This window comes from Perca fluviatilis, unplaced genomic scaffold, assembly GCF_010015445.1.
Source record: "Perca fluviatilis unplaced genomic scaffold, GENO_Pfluv_1.0 PFLUV_unplaced_scaf_99, whole genome shotgun sequence".
Lineage (NCBI taxonomy): Eukaryota > Metazoa > Chordata > Actinopteri > Perciformes > Percidae > Perca > Perca fluviatilis.
In genome coordinates this window covers 3,776-20,205 of record NW_024375780.1, presented here as the reverse complement: position 1 = coordinate 20,205, position 16,430 = coordinate 3,776, and the positions used below count along the sequence as shown (strand labels likewise).

The window sequence follows — 16,430 nt, the reverse complement described above, 5'->3', positions numbered from 1 at the left end:
ACTCCACCGCTGGAGTTTGGGGCCCATTGGAGCTCAAACCACAGGTTCTCACCCCGAAGGGACTCGCAACTACCTACCGGGTCCTCTACGATAGAGACACATACGAAACTGGGCTTTTGGACGGCTGCCAATAATTCACCCAATGACCCCTTGCGGGTCCCTATCAGTGGGCTGCGTCGACCTCCTCGACTTTAAGGTCAAATTACGTGACCTCCAGTGGCGCCGGACGGGGCGAATCTGGCGTCCCAGCGTCCGGCTGGACCTCCTCCGCGCTCCCAAAGCGTCCGCGAGCCGATGCGAGCGCGTTTGGCCCCGCGGGCCCCTCGAACGGTGCCCCGGCAGGACACTCAGGGCCCGGCTGAGGCCTTTCGCGACCCGCCGACGTTGTAAACCACGGGGCAATTTAAGCGGTCCTGGCGGACTCTGCCCGGAAACGGTCGCGTTAGCGGGACCGGCCGGGCCCGCCTGCTTCGGGCCCTCGGGCGGACGAACCGCCGGCAAGCCCTCAGGCTCAGCGGAGGCCTTATTAAAAGGTTGATGCAAGATCTGGTGCTGGAATAACATTAAAAGAGATTTTCACACACACACACACACACACACACACACACACACACACACACACACACACACACACACACACACACACACACACACACTCATACACACGCTGAGGCCTTTCGCGACCCCTCGCGACCTTTGCCACCCACCGGGGCAATTTAAACGGTCCTGAGCGGACTCGCGGCTTCGGAAACGGTGCGGGCGTTGGCGGCGGGACCCCGGGCGGAGCCCCGCCGGCTTCGGGGCCCTCAGTCTCAGCGGAGGCCTTTTTTCGCTTCCAAGGGCGGACCGAGCTGCCCTTGGAAGCTCAGGCTTAGAGGAGGCCTTTTTCTGACCTGACCCTGGGAGGCCCCCGCGAAGAACTGGCCACGGGAAGGCGCTGCCGCTTCGGGGGGCACGTATTCGGGGTCGCGCGGCCCCCGCGACTGGAGTTTGGGGCCGATTGGAGCTCAAACCAAAGGTTCTCACCCCGGAGGGACTCGCACCTACGAACCGGGTCCTCTCCCATAGAAACACATACAGAGTCGGGCCTCCAGATGTTGCTCCTCGGCCTCCAGATGTTGTTCCTCGGCTTCCGGGCCTTCCTCATACACCCAACCTATCGGTGTGGGTCCCTCCAATGTTAAACTTCATACCAAACGTGACCGGTCCTCACCCCGAAGGAACCCGCACCTATGAACCGGGTCCTCTCCGATAGAAATACTTACGAAGTCGGGCTTACAATAATTCATTCAGATGCGCAAGCTTGGCTGAGGCCTTTTGTGACCCTTTGCGACCTTTGCCAAACAACCGAACGGTATAGGCACGCGCAATCGCCGCGGGACGCCGGACGGAGCCCCCCCGTGGAGTCTTCGGGTCGAGTTTGGAGCCGCTTGGAGCTCAAACGACCGATTCTCCCACGAAAGTTTCCGGCACCTACAAACCGGGTCTTCCCCCAATCCAAATACATACAAAGGCCGCGGGCCCCCCAAGGCCACCCTTCTCGATAAAACATTAACTCACGGAGTCACGGCCTCGAAAGTCTTCGGTCCACGATCGGCGCGGGACGCCGGATCGAGCCCCGCCGTTTTCGGGGCCCCCGGCGGCCCCCGTAAAGAACCGGCTTCGGCGAGGGCCTAGAAGGTCGGGGCTATGGATTCGGGGTCGCGCCGCCCCCCGTGGGTCTTCCGTCCCAGTTTGGGGCCGATTGCGTGACCGGCTCTCACACGGAAGGACCCCGCACCAACAAACCGGGTGCTCTCCTATCGAAATACATACGAAGTTGCTCCCCGGGGGGGGTGGGGTCATTTTAATAAACTGGTAAAGTAGTCAGAATTGTCTCAATACACATCATTTATTGGTACAATATCAAAGAAATAATCATTTATTAACTATTTGGCGTTTTTTTTTTTTTTTTCATGGGCCCCAGGCCCCAGCCCTCAAAATCTTTTGCTCGCCCCTGCAGCTTGTTTAGCTGTGGGAAGTGCTCATTATCATGCGTGCAGGTGAGATCAAAGGGTGCAGCGTGGGGGAGGGGACAGCAGTCGCTAATTGAGAGGACAGAGACAGCAGATGGGAGCAGCACAAGCCCGAGCAACAAGTTTTGAGGTAAGAAACCAACAAAATCCCGTTTTATTAACTTACAGGGACTGACTTTGTGTTGTGTTAGTTGCTTTCATCGATGTGATTTCAGAAATAAAGCAGCTCTGCAGGTTTATGTGTAGGATTTCACGTCATTTTCCCGGGAAATTCAGCAAGCCATTTAACACAGTGCGTCATTTTCCCGGGAGTTTTAGCCAGCCATTTTCCCGGGAGTTTTAGCCAGCCATTTAACACATGGATGCAAAGGAATTGTTGTTAATGGTGTAAACTTTATTTTTGTTTGGGTTTTATGTGGTTAAAACACTATTAATTAAGTCAGGATAAAGTGTGTGCAGGCACATCAAAGGGAGGGTGGGGAAGGGCAGTCGTAATTCAGAGGGCAGAGAGGCTGGGAGCACGAAGTCCGAGGCAGATTTTTGCGGTAAGAAATTCCATTTTATTAACTTACAGGGACTGACTTTGTGTTGTGTTAGTTGCTTTCATCGATGTGATTTCAGAAATAAAGCAGCTCTGCAGGTTTATTGTGTAGGATTTCCACGTCATTTTCCGGAGGAAATTCAGCAAGCCATTTAACACAGTGCGTCATTTTTCCGGAGTTTTAGCCAGCCCTTTAACACAATACTCATACCATTTTCCGGGAGTTTTAGCCAGCCCTTTAACACATGGATGCAAAGGAATTGTTGTTAATAGTGTAAACGTTATTTTTGTACGGGTTTTATGTGGTTTAAAACACTGTAAATTAAGTCGGGATGAAGTGCGTGCAGCGGTGAGCAGGGGAAAGCAGCCGTAATTGAGAGGGCAAGAGAGCTGGGAGAAGCAGAAATCCGAAGGCAGATTTTTTGCGGTGAGAAAATCCTTTTATTAACTTACAGGGACCGAATTTGTGTTGTGTCAGTTGCTTTTACCGATGTGATTGCAGAAATAAAGCACCTCCGCAGGTTTTATGTGTAGGATTTCACGTCGTTTTCCTGGGAAATTCAGCAAGCCATTTAACACAGTGAGTCATTTTCCCGGGAGTTTTAGCCAGCCCTTTAACACATGGATGCAAATGAATTGTTGTTAATGGTGTACGCGTTATTTTTGTATGGGTTTTATGTTGTCTAAACACTTCATTGAGTCGGGAGAGTGCGTGCAGCGGGTCGAGCAGTCACGTCAAAGGGAAGGGGGGGAAGAGCAGTCATAATTGAGAGGACAGAGAGAGCGTGGGATCGGCAGAAGTCTGAGGCAGATTTTGAGGTAAAAATCACTGAAGACTACATTATACTTGAGCTCTGGGCAGGCAGGAGGGACCTAACGTTAAAGGGACCCCCAACGAGAAACTGGGTTTAGCTATGTGTTGGTCTATAATGGGGGGGGTGTGTGTATTCTACAGATGTAACTCAAGCTCTGGATTAACACCACCGCTCACTTCATTAGTTGGAATATAATGTGTCTTTCACTTAAGACTATATGATGTACTTGAGCTCTGGGCATGCGGATCTAACATTGAAGGGACTCACACCCAGAACCCGGGTTTTGCTATCCATAAAAGTGTGTGTGTGTGTGTATTCTACTGAAGTAATTTGAGCTCTTGATTAAGATCACTGCTCACTGCAGTAGTTTGAATATAATGTGTATTTTACATAAGACTCTGGACAGGCCTGCTGACCTAACATTAAAGGGAATAACACTTAGATACTGGTTTTAGGTATGTGTTGGTCTATAAATGTGCGTGTGCATTCTACATCAGTAATTTGAGTTGTGATACACCACAAACTGGGGATCACAATGCCAATTCCCTTTCTTGAAGCCCTGAGGGGTCGGCTCGCCCCTTTTTTTTTCTTTTTTTTTTTAAGTACTGTCCCTGCAGGTGTCCCCGCTGAAAATAGGGAGAGTCTCAAACACCATTTTGTGGAAGTGGAGAGCCACCGGCTTGTACTCTAGCTGGTTCTTCAGTAGGTAGCTGTAGTAGTAGATGTAGCTGCGCCGGCTCGCGATCGTTACTCCCTTTTTGTCCTTGTCCTGACTTGTCTGTAACATTTTTTAAATGGGTTTTAACTGGTTCATAATAAAGAAAGTGTTCAATTGGGCTTTTTGGTTCCATGTACAGAGAGCGAGTTATTACAAGAGGATGGGGCGTCAACACACAAGCCCAAAGCGGCCAAGCAAGGGCACAAATGTCCAATATGTGGGCTGGACTATGCCGACTTAACGCAGCACATTAAACTAGGTGAACGCGTGGTCAACAGAACTGAACTGGAACTGCTGTCTAAGTTGGCACACAGACGGTAAGTGTCTTATCTAATGTATTTATTTATCTTTATAACTTGGCCTTTTATTTTATTTATTTTTGGATTATTATTAAATAACTGTCCGATTAATGAGTCCTAGATGGATTTATAGCTTCAATATGGTGTTTGAAATCCATGCTATCACTATGTCTGAGTCCTCTGGTTGAGTTTGAAGCTGATTGGAGCTCAAATGACAGTTTCTTACATTAAAGAGTTTCACAAGTAAAATTGGAAATTAGTCCCTGTGTGGTTTTTGTGTCTCGGTGAGGCCATTCCAGATTCGTAAATGCAGCTCTAGATTGAGATTTGGGAAGGATTGCTGAACTAACATTACAGGGACTCACACCTAGAACCTGGGTTTAACAAATGTGAACATTCAAGCAGGATGAGCTACATTAATGGCAACGTATTTGAGCACTTATTTGTTTTAATTTTTCCAGGTGCAGGAGGCCTTTATCTCACACACCCAGGTTTGTTCAAGGTTGTCACACCGGGCGGAGAGGAGTATCAGACTGCTCAGCGGCAGATAGGTTGAAGCTTCGGAGCCTTTCCCTGTTCCGACTCCACCCTCTTTGAAGTATTCGGGGAGCTCGAGGCACTCGGAGCCACTGGAAGTGTGAAAGAAGGTTTCTGCCTCTAGTCCTCCCTCAATGCAAGACCGGAGACTGTTGTATCTGAGGAACCGGGCGTACTCCTTTCGTGGCAGCAGTTTTTGCTTCGACCTCTTTCCGCGTCATGTTGAGCACCCCGTCACCGCCACGATGTAACCACTCAGGAGCCCGAAAAACATCCTCTGCCTTTTTTATCTGCAGGGGTTTTCTAAAGAGAATCTGTAAGAGCACAGTCCCACCTGCCAGTGAGGTTGCGGCCCCATCCGCCGCTGACAGACCCTTTACGTCCTCCGACAGAGCCTTCACCGACAGACCCTCCGACGGACCCTTCGCCTCCACTTGCCCGCGTGGCAGTTCGAGTGAATTGGAACCGTCCTGCGAAAGACCCTTCGCCTCCACCGCATCCTCCAACAGACCTGCGTTCTGCGACAGACCCTCCGCCTCCACTTGCATTGACAGACACACCTCGTCCCCTTTCGACCAGTGTGACCTAGAAGTTTTGAAACGGCAGAGGAGTCGTCTCTCTTCTGTTCGGCTTCAGACTTGTCTCTCTTCTGTTCGGCTTCAGACTCACAGGGCCGCTCTTTAGGCAGAGGAGGCTTTGAGGACTCTCGCTTCAGACTTGTCCCTCTTCTGTTCGGCTTCAGACTTGTCTCTCTTCTGTTGGGCTTCAGACTTACAGGGCCGCTCCTTAGGCAGAGGAGGTTTGGAGGATTCTCTCTTGTGTTCCGCTTCAGACCTAGAGGAGCGCTTTCTAGCGAGAGGAGGCTTGGAGGAGTGTCTCTTGTGTTCCGCTTCAGACCTAGGCCGCTTTCTAGCGAGAGGGTGTTTGGAGGATTCTCTCTTCCGTCTGACTCATCGAACAAACCCGCCGTCCCTCTGCTGCAAGAACTGTGAGTTACTCTTTGATGCTTTCAAGATCACCGCTCACTGTATATTAGTTTGAATATAGTGTGTATTTTTACTACTTGAGCTCTGGGCAGGACCTAACATTGAAGGGACCCACACCCAGAAACCGGGTTTAGGTACGTGTTGGACTATAAAAGTGTGTTTGTATATAGTAAGTAATTTGAGCTATGTGTTAAGACCACTGCTCACTGCATTATTTTGAATATGCTGTGCATCTTAAGACGATTTTATATACTTTAAGCTCTGGGCAGGCCTGCGATCTAACATTACAGGGACCCGCACATAGAACCTGGGTTTAACACATCTGCACATTCAAGCAGGATCGGCTACATGAACGGCAATATATTTGAGCTCGTATTTGTTTTTTTTATGCTTCCAGGTGCAGAAGGCCTTCAGGTGCTGAGATCCAGGGCCCTTCCTCAGTCCCACCTGCCAGTCAAGTCATGTGCCCATCCGCAGTTGAGCCGTTTCCCCAATTCCTCGCCCCGGAGTTCCGCTAGTAACGTACTTCACAAACGCGACGGCATCCGTCGGGTAGCTTTTTATGGTCGTCCTCTAGTCTTTTAGACATTGATAATCCTTACAATTTTGTACTTACTTCCTGATCCGAGCGTAGTCCTTGGAAAGAAGGTTCAGATGCGGAACAGCGGGCCGGACGTGAACGTCAAGGAAGTAAAGGACGTGGTTAGCTGGCTGGCGGGCATTCTCCTTTTATTTTCTCAACCTTTTTTCGACTGGTTGAGAAGTGCAGCTGTTTCAGGTCGTCGTTCCATTCGTCATTCCGTTCTTCTTGCGCTTCCAGCAGCTCTTTACCACCTTCAGCTCGGCGGCAAGGATCCCACAGTTCTTGCTGCAGGGGGTCGAGTCCTCGCCAACCGCTCGTTCCTCCTAAACAACTGCTTTCTTGGCAAATGGCTGGCAGGTTCGTTTCAAAGGGCGTCGCACTGGCGGAAGGAGTGGAAGACGGCTCGGCGGGCCGGACCGCGACATCACTGGCGGGTTTGTTGCGAGGCACGCGGGAACGGCGCGCTCTCGCGGGGACCGGGCAACGACCTCGCGTACGTAGGACTGAGGAAAGGTCCTGGAACGTCCTCCCGATCACTTCTTGCATAGCTGCTTCATCGATTCACATCGAGATGAGGTGCCATCGGCGGGTAGTGGAACTCTGGGCGAGGATGAGGAGGGACGTGTCGAGATTGGTGCTAGAGGCGACAGCTGGCTCTGCGCCACAGAAAGTCCGTTAGATCACATCGCCACACCTGTATTTGTTGTCGGATCATAAAACGCAGAACACGTGTATGATAAATTGTTTCAATTTTCAGTTGAATCATGCGTGTTGTGTTGAAATGCGCGCGGAAAAGACTTCTGCAGCACTCAGTAAGAATCACTGCACTCAGTTAGACTACAAGGTGACAATATTTAGCTCTGGGCAGGCCTGCTGCCCTAACATTACAGGGACTCAAACCCAGAACCCGGGTTTTGCTATCCATAAAAGTGTGTGTGTGTGTGTATATTCTACTGAAGTAATTTGAGCTCTTGATTAAGATCACTGCTCACTGCAGTAGTTTGAATATAATGTGTATTTTACATGATACTCTGGACAGGCCTGCTGACCTAACATTAAAGGGAATAACACTTAGATACTGGTTTTAGGTATGTGTTGGTCTATAAATGTGCGTGTGCATTCTACATCAGTAATTTGAGTTGTGATACACCACAAACTGGGGATCACAATGCCAATTCCCTTTCTTGAAGCCCTGAGGGGTCGGCTCGCCCCCTTTTTTTTTTTTTAAGTACTGTCCCTGCAGGTGTCCCCGCTGAAAATAGGGAGAGTCTCAAACACCATTTTGTGGAAGTGGAGAGCCACCGGCTTGTACTCTAGCTGGTTCTTCAGTAGGTAGCTGTAGTAGTAGATGTAGCTGCGCCGGCTCGCGATCGTTACTCCCTTTTTGTCCTTGTCCTGACTTGTCTGTACATTTTTTTAAATGGGTTTTAACTGGTTCATAATAAAGAAAGTGTTCAATTGGTCTTTTTGGTTCCATGTACAGAGAGCGAGTTATTACAAGAGGATGGGGCGTCAACACACAAGCCCAAAGCGCGCCAAGCAAAGGGCACAAATGTCCAATATGTGGGCTGGACTATGCCGACTTAACGCAGCGACATTAAACTAGGTGAACGCGTGGTCAACAGAACTGAACTGGAACTGCTGTCTAAGTTGGCACACAGACGGTAAGTGTCTTATCTAATGTATTTATTTATCTTTATAACTTGGCCTTTTATTTTATTTATTTTTGGATTATTATTAAATAACTGTCCGATTAATGAGTCCTAGATGGATTTATAGCTTCAATATGGTGTTTGAAATCCATGCTATCACTATGTCTGAGTCCTCTGGTTGAGTTTGAAGCTGATTGGAGCTCAAATGACAGTTTCTTACATTAAAGAGTTTCACAAGTAAAATTGGAAATTAGTCCCTGTGTGGTTTTTGTGTCTCGGTGAGGCCATTCCAGATTCGTAAATGCAGCTCTAGATTGAGATTTGGGAAGGATTGCTGAACTAACATTACAGGGACTCACACCTAGAACCTGGGTTTAACAAATGTGAACATTCAAGCAGGATGAGCTACATTAATGGCAACGTATTTGAGCACTTATTTGTTTTAATTTTTCCAGGTGCAGGAGGCCTTTATCTCTCACACCCAGGTTTGTTCAAGGTTGTCACACCGGCGGAAGGAGTATCAGACTGCTCAGCGGCAGATAGGTTGAAGCTCGGAGCCTTTCCCTGTTCCGACTCCAACCCCTCTTTGAAGTATTCGGGGAGCTCGAGGCACTCGGAGCCACTGGAAGTGTGAAAGAAGGTTTCTGCCTCTAGTCCTCCCTCAATGCAAGACCGGAGACTGTTGTATCTGAGGAACCGGGCGTACTCCTTTCGTGGCAGCAGTTTTTGCTTCGACCTCTTTCCGCGTCATGTTGAGCACCCCGTCACCGCCACCATGTAACCACTCAGGAGCCCGAAAAACATCCTCTGCCTTTTTTATCTGCAGGGGTTTTCTAAAGAGAATCTGTAAGAGCACAGTCCCACCTGCCAGTGAGGTTGCGGCCCCATCCGCCGCTGACAGACCCTTTACGTCCTCCGACAGAGCCTTCACCGACAGACCCTCCGACGGACCCTTCGCCTCCACTTGCCCACGTGGCAGTTCGAGTGAATTGGAACCGTCCTGCGAAAGACCCTTCGCCTCCACCGCATCCTCCAACAGACCTGCGTTCTGCGACAGACCCTCCGCCTCCACTTGCATTGACAGACACACCTCGTCCCCTTTCGACCAGTGTGACCTATAAGTTTTGAAAAGGCAGAGGAGTCGTCTCTCTTCTGTTCGGCTTCAGACTTGTCTCTCTTCTGTTCGGCTTCAGACTCACAGGGCTCTTTTAGGCAGAGGAGGCTTTGAGGACTCTCGCTTCGGACTTGTCCCTCTTCTGTTCGGCTTCAGACTTGTCTCTCTTCTGTTGGGCTTCAGACTTACAGGGCCGCTCCTTAGGCAGAGGAGGTTTGGAGGATTCTCTCTTGTGTTCCGCTTCAGACCTAGAGGAGCGCTTTCTAGCGAGAGGAGGCTTGGAGGAGTGTCTCTTGTGTTCCGCTTCAGACCTAGGCCGCTTTCTAGCGAGAGGGTGTTTGGAGGATTCTCTCTTCCGTTTGACTCATCGAACAAACCCGCCGTCCCTCTGCTGCAAGAACTGTGAGTTACTCTTTGATGCTTTCAAGATCACCGCTCACTGTATATTAGTTTGAATATAGTGTGTATTTTTACTACTTGAGCTCTGGGCAGGACCTAACATTGAAGGGACCCACACCCAGAAACCGGGTTTAGGTACGTGTTGGACTATAAAAGTGTGTTTGTATATAGTAAGTAATTTGAGCTATGTGTTAAGACCACTGCTCACTGCATTATTTTGAATATGCTGTGCATCTTAAGACTATTTTATATACTTTAAGCTCTGGGCAGGCCTTAGATCTAACATTACAGGGACCCGCACATAGAACCTGGGTTTAACACATCTCTACACCTACTGAAGAACCAGCTAGAGTACCAAGCGGTGGCTCTCACTTCCACAAAATGGTGTTTGAGACTCTCCTATTATTTTCCTTGAGGGACACCTGCAGGGGACAGTACCCAAAAAAGGGGCGAGCCGACCCCTCAGGGCTTCAAGAAGGGAATTGGCATTGTGATCCCCAGTTTGTGGTGTATCACGCTCAAATTACTGATGTAGAATGCACCGCATACATTTATAGACAACACATACCTAAAACCAGTATCTAAAGTGTTATTCCTTTAATGTTAGGTCGGCAGGCCTGTCCAGGTATCATGTAAAATACACATTATATTCAAACTACTGCGGTGAGCAGTGATCTTAATCAAGAGCTCAAATTACTTCAGTAGAATATACACACACACACACACACTTTTATGGATAGCAAAACCGGGTTCTGGGTTTGAGTCCCTGTAATGTTAGGGCAACAGGCCTGCCCAGAGCTAAATATTGTCACCTTGTAGTCTAACTGAGTGCAGTGATTCTTACTGAGTGCACAGAAGTCTTTTCATCACGATTTCAATAACCGCATGATTCAACTGAAAATTGAAACAATTTATGTACCGTGTTCTACGTTTTATGATCCGTCAGCAAATACAGGTGTGGCGTGTGATCTTACCGGACTTTCTGTGAAGCGCCAAGAGCCAGCTGTCGCCCCTAGCACCCGATCTACCGACCGCGTCCTCCTCATCGCAAAGCCCAGAGTTCCACTACCCGCCCGATGGCACCTCACATCTCGATGTGAATCGATGAAGCAGCTATGCAAGAAGTGATGGGCGTTCCAGGACCTTTCCTCGAAGTCCTACCTGCCAGTGGTCGTTGCCCGGTCCCCGCAGAGCCGTCCTTCGTTCCATGATGTCGAACAAACCACGCCAGTGATAATGGTGGCCCGGTCCGCCCGCCCGAGCGTCTTCCACTCCTTCTGCCAGTGCGGGGGCCCTAGTGAACGAACCTGCCAGCCATTTGCCAAGAAAGCAGTTGTTTAGGAGGAACGAGCGGTTGCGAGGACTCCGACCCCCTGCAGCAAGAACTGTGGGATCCTTGCTGCCGAGCTGAAGGTGGTAAAGAGCTGCTGGAAGCCGAAGAAGAACGGAATGACGAATGGAGCGGCGACCTGAAACAGCTGCACTTCTCAACCAGTCGAGAAAAGGTTGAGAAAATAAGGAGAATGCCCGCCAGCCAGCTAACCGGGTCCTTTACTTCCTTGACGTTCACGTCCGAGCCCGCTGTTCCGCATCTGAACCTTCTCTTTCTCAAGGACTACGTTCGGATCAGGAAGTAAGTACAAAATTGTAAGGATTATCAATGTCTAAAAGACTAAGAGGGCGACCATAAAAGCTACCCGACGGATGCCGTCGCGTTTGTGAAGTACGTTACTAAGCGGAACTCCGGGGCGAAAGGATGGAAACGGCTCAACTGCGGATGGGCACATGACTTGACTGGCAGGTGGGACTGAGGAAGGGCCCTGGATCTCAGCACCTGAAGGCCTTCTGCACCTGGAAGCATAAAAAAACAAATATGAGCTCAAATATATTGCCGTTCATGTAGCCGATCCTGCTTGAATGTGCAGATGTGTTAAACCAGGTTCTATGTGCGGGTCCCTGTAATGTTAGATCGCAGGCCTGCCCAGAGCTTAAAGTTATAAAAATCGTCTTAAGATGCACAGCATATTCAAAATAATGCAGTGAGCAGTGGTCTTAACACATAGCTCAAATTACTTACTATATACAAACACACTTTTATAGTCCAACCGTACCTAAACCCGGTTTCTGGGTGTGGGTCCCTTCAATGTTAGGTCCTGCCCAGAGCTCAAGTAGTAAAATACACACTATATTCAAACTAATATACAGTGAGCGGTGATCTTGAAAGCATCAAAGGGTAACTCACAGTTCTTGCAGCAGAGGGGCGCGGGTTTGTTCGATGAGTCAAACGGAAGAGAGAATCCTCCAAACACCCTCTCGCTAAGCGGCCTAGGTCTGAAGCGGAACACAAGAGACACTCCTCCAAGCCTCCTCTCGCTAGAAAGCTTTCCTCTAGGTCTGAAGCGGAACACAAGAGAGAATCCTCCAAACCTCCTCTGCCTAAGGAGGGGCGCCCTGTAAGTCTGAAGCCCAACAGAAGAGAGACAAGTCTGAAGCCGAACAGAAGAGGGACAAGTCTGAGGCGAGAGTCCTCAAAGCCTCCTCTGCCTAAAGCGCCCCCTGTGAGTCTGAAGCCGAACAGAAGAGAGACAAGTCTGAAGCCGAACAGAAGAGAGACGACTCCTCTGCCGTTTCAAAACTTCTAGGTCACACTGGTCGAAGGGGACGAGGTGTGTCTGTCAATGCAAGTGGTGGAGGGTCTGTCGCAGAAACCCGAGTCTGTTGGAGGATGCGCGGTGGAAGCGAAGGGTCTTTTGCAGGGCGGTTCCAATTCACTCGAACTGCCGCGGGCAAGGAGTGGAAGCCAGGTCCGTCGGAGGGTCTGTCGGTGAAGGCTCTGTCGGGGAGGACGTAAAGGGTCTGTCAGCGGCGGATGGGGCGCAACCTCACTGGCAGGTGGGACTGTGCTCTTACAGATTCTCTTTAGAAAACCCCTGCAGATAAAAAGGCAGAGGATGTTTTTCGGGCTCCTGAGTGGTTACATCGTGGCGGTGGCGGGGGTGCTCAACATGGCGGAAGAGAGGTCGAAGCAAAACTGCTGCCACGAAAGGAGTACGCCCGGTTCCTCAGATACAACAGTCTCCGGTCTTGCATTGAGGGAGGACTAGAGGCAGAAACCTTCTTTCACACTTCCAGTGGCTCCGAGTGCCTCGAGCTCCCCGAATACTTCAAAGAGGGGTTGGAGTCGGAACAGGGAAAGGCTCCGAGCTTCAACCTATCTGCCGCTGAGCAGTCTGATACTCCTTCCGCCGGTGTGACAACCTTGAACAAACCTGGGTGTGAGAGATAAAGGCCTCCTGCACCTGGAAAAATGAAAACAAATAAGTGCTCAAATACGTTGCCATTAATGTAGCTCATCCTGCTTGAATGTTCACATTTGTTAAACCCAGGTTCTAGGTGTGAGTCCCTGTAATGTTAGTTCAGCAATCCTTCCCAAATCTCAATCTAGAGCTGCATTTACGAATCTGGAATGGCCTCACCGAGACACAAAAATAATTTTGGACTAATTTCCAATTTTACTTGTGAAACTCTTTAATGTAAGAAACTGTCATTTGAGCTCCAATCAGCTTCAACTCAACCAGCAGAGACACAGTCATAGTGTTAATTTCAAAACACCATATTTAAGCTATAAATCCATCTAGGACTCATTAATCGGACAGTTATTTAATAATAATCCAAAATAAATAAAATAAAAGGCCAAGTTATAAAGATAAATAAATACATTAGATAAGACACTTACTCCGTGTGTGCCAACTTAGACAGCAGTTCCAGTTCAGTTCTGTTGACCACACGTTCACCTAGTTTAATGTGCTGCGTTAAGTCGGCATAGTCCAGCCCACATATTGGACATTTGTGCTTGCCTTGGCCGCGCTTTGGGCTTGTGTGTTGACGCCCCATCCTCTTGTAATAACTTCGCTCTCTGTACATGGAACCAAAAAGCCCAATTGAACACTTTCTTTATTATGAACCAGTTAAAACCCATTTAAAAAATGTTACAGACAAGTCAGGACAAGGACAAAAGGAGTACGATGTCGCGAGCCGGCGCAGCTACATCTACTACTACAGCTACCTACTGAAGAACCAGCTAGAGTACAAGCCGGTGGCTCTCCACTTCCACAAAATGGTGTTTGAGACTCTCCCTATTTTCAGCGGGGACACCTGCAGGGACAGTACTTAAAAAAAAAAAAGGGGGCGAGCCGACCCCTCAGGGCTTCAAGAAAGGGAATTGGCATTGTGATCCCCAGTTTGTGGTGTATCACAACTCAAATTACTGATGTAGAATGCACACGCACATTTATAGACCAACACATACCTAAAACCAGTATCTAAGTGTTATTCCCTTTAATGTTAGGTCAGCAGGCCTGTCCAGAGTCTTATGTAAAATACACATTATATTCAAACTACTGCAGTGAGCAGTGATCTTAATCAAGACCTCAAATTACTTCAGTAGAATATACACACACACACACACACTTTTATGGATAGCAAAACCCGGGTTCTGGGTGTGAGTCCCTTCAATGTTAGATCCGCATGCCCAGAGCTCAAGTACATCATATAGTCTTAAGTGAAAGACACATTATATTCCAACTAATGAAGTGAGCGGTGGTGTTAATCCAGAGCTTGAGTTACATCTGTAGAATACACACACCCCCCCCATTATAGACCAACACATAGCTAAACCCAGTTTCTCGTTGGGGGTCCCTTTAACGTTAGGTCCTCCTGCCTGCCCAGAGCTCAAGTATATAATGTAGTCTTCAGTGATTTTTACCTCAAAATCTGCCTCAGACTTCTGCCGATCCCACGCTCTCTCTGTCCTCTCAATTATGACTGCTCTTCTCCCCCTTCCCTTTGACGTGACTCCTCGACCCGCTGCACGCACTCTCCCGACTCAATGAAGTGTTTAGACAACATAAAACCCGTACAAAAATAACGCGTACACCATTAACAACAATTCATTTGCATCCATGTGTTAAAGGGCTGGCTAAAACTCCCGGGAAAATGACTCACTGTGTTAAATGGCTTGCTGAATTTCCCAGGAAAACGACGTGAAATCCTACACATAAACCTGCGGAGGTGCTTTATTTCTGCAATCACATCGGTAAAAGCAACTGACACAACACAAATTCGGTCCCTGTAAGTTAATAAAAAGGATTTTCTCACCGCAAAATCTGCCTCGGATTTCTGCTTCTCCCAGCTCTCTCTGCCCTCTCAATTACGGCTGCTTTCCCCCCCCTGCCCGACCGCTGCACGCACTTCATCCCGACTTAATTTACAGTGTTTTAACCACATAAAACCCATACAAAAATAACGTTTACACCATTAACAACAATTCCTTTGCATCCATGTGTTAAAAGGCTGGCTAAAACTCCCGGGAAAATGGCGTAGTATTGTGTTAAAGGGATGGCTGACACTCCCGGGAAAATGACGCAATGTGTTAAATGGCTTGCTGAATTTCCCGGGAAAATGACGTGAAATCCTACACATAAACCTGCAGAGGTGCTTTATTTCTGCAATCACATCGATAAAAAAGCAACTAACACGACACAAACTCAGTCCCTGTAAGTTAATAAAATGTAATTTCTTACCGCAAAATCTGCCTCGGACTTCTGCTGCTCCCAGCTCTCTCTGCCCTCTCAATTACGACTGCCCGACCACTGCAAGCACGTCATCCTGACTTAATTTACTGTGTTTTAACCACATAAAACCCGTACAAAAATAACGTTTACACCATTAACAACAATTCCTTTGCATCCATGTGTTAAATGGCTGGCTAAAACTCCCGGGAAAATGGCGTAGTATTGTGTTAAAGGGCTGGCTAAAACTCCCGGGAAAATGACGCACTGTGTTAAATGGCTTGCTGAATTTCCCGGGAAAATGACGTGAAATCCTACACATAAACCTGCAGAGCTGCTTTATTTCTGAAATCACATCGATGAAAGCAACTAACACAACACAAAGTCAGTCCCTGTAAGTTAATAAAATGGAATTTCTTACCGCAAAATCTGCCTCGGACTTCTGCTGCTCCCAGCTCTCTCTGCCCTCTGAATTACGACTGCCCTTCCCCACCCTCCCTTTGATGTGCCTGCACACACTTTATCCTGACTTAATTAATAGTGTTTTAACCACATAAAACCCAAACAAAAATAAAGTTTACACCATTAACAACAATTCCTTTGCATCCATGTGTTAAATGGCTGGCTAAAACTCCCGGGAAAATGGCTGGCTAAAACTCCCGGGAAAATGACGCACTGTGTTAAATGGCTTGCTGAATTTCCCGGGAAAATGACGTGAAATCCTACACATAAACCTGCAGAGCTGCTTTATTTCTGAAATCACATCGATGAAAGCAACTAACACAACACAAAGTCAGTCCCTGTAAGTTAATAAAACGGGATTTTGTTGGTTTCTTACCTCAAAACTTGTTGCTCGGGCTTGTGCTGCTCCCATCTGCTGTCTCTGTCCTCTCAATTAGCGACTGCTGTCCCCTCCCCCACGCTGCACCCTTTGATCTCACCTGCACGCATGATAATGAGCACTTCCCACAGCTCAACAAGCTGCAGGGGCGAGCAAAAGATTTTGAGGGCTGGGGGCTGGGGCCCATGAAAAAAAAAAAAAAACGCCAAATAGTTAATAAATGATTATTTCTTTGATATTGTACCAATAAATGATGTGTATTGAGACAACTCTGACTACTTTAGCAGTTTATTAAAATGACCCCACCCCCCCCGGGGAGCAACTTCGTATGTATTTCGATAGGAGAGCACCCGGTTTGTT

At 48.3% G+C, this 16,430-nt stretch overlaps 2 long non-coding RNA genes across 2 annotated transcripts; one reads left to right on the top strand and one right to left on the bottom strand.

Moving 5' to 3' along the window:
• The first annotated feature begins 2,034 nt into the window (after positions 1-2,034).
• On the top strand, positions 2,035-4,869 carry LOC120555361. Its single transcript, XR_005638701.1, has 3 exons — positions 2,035-2,145; positions 4,229-4,406; positions 4,850-4,869. It is a non-coding gene; the product is annotated as an uncharacterized LOC120555361 (long non-coding RNA).
• Positions 4,870-13,526: 8,657 nt separating this feature from the next.
• On the bottom strand, positions 13,527-16,198 carry LOC120555360. The gene is made up of 3 exons (XR_005638700.1): positions 16,068-16,198; positions 15,242-15,310; positions 13,527-13,575 (listed from the first exon to the last, which is right to left on the bottom strand). It is a non-coding gene; the product is annotated as an uncharacterized LOC120555360 (long non-coding RNA).
• Positions 16,199-16,430: the final 232 nt, after the last annotated feature.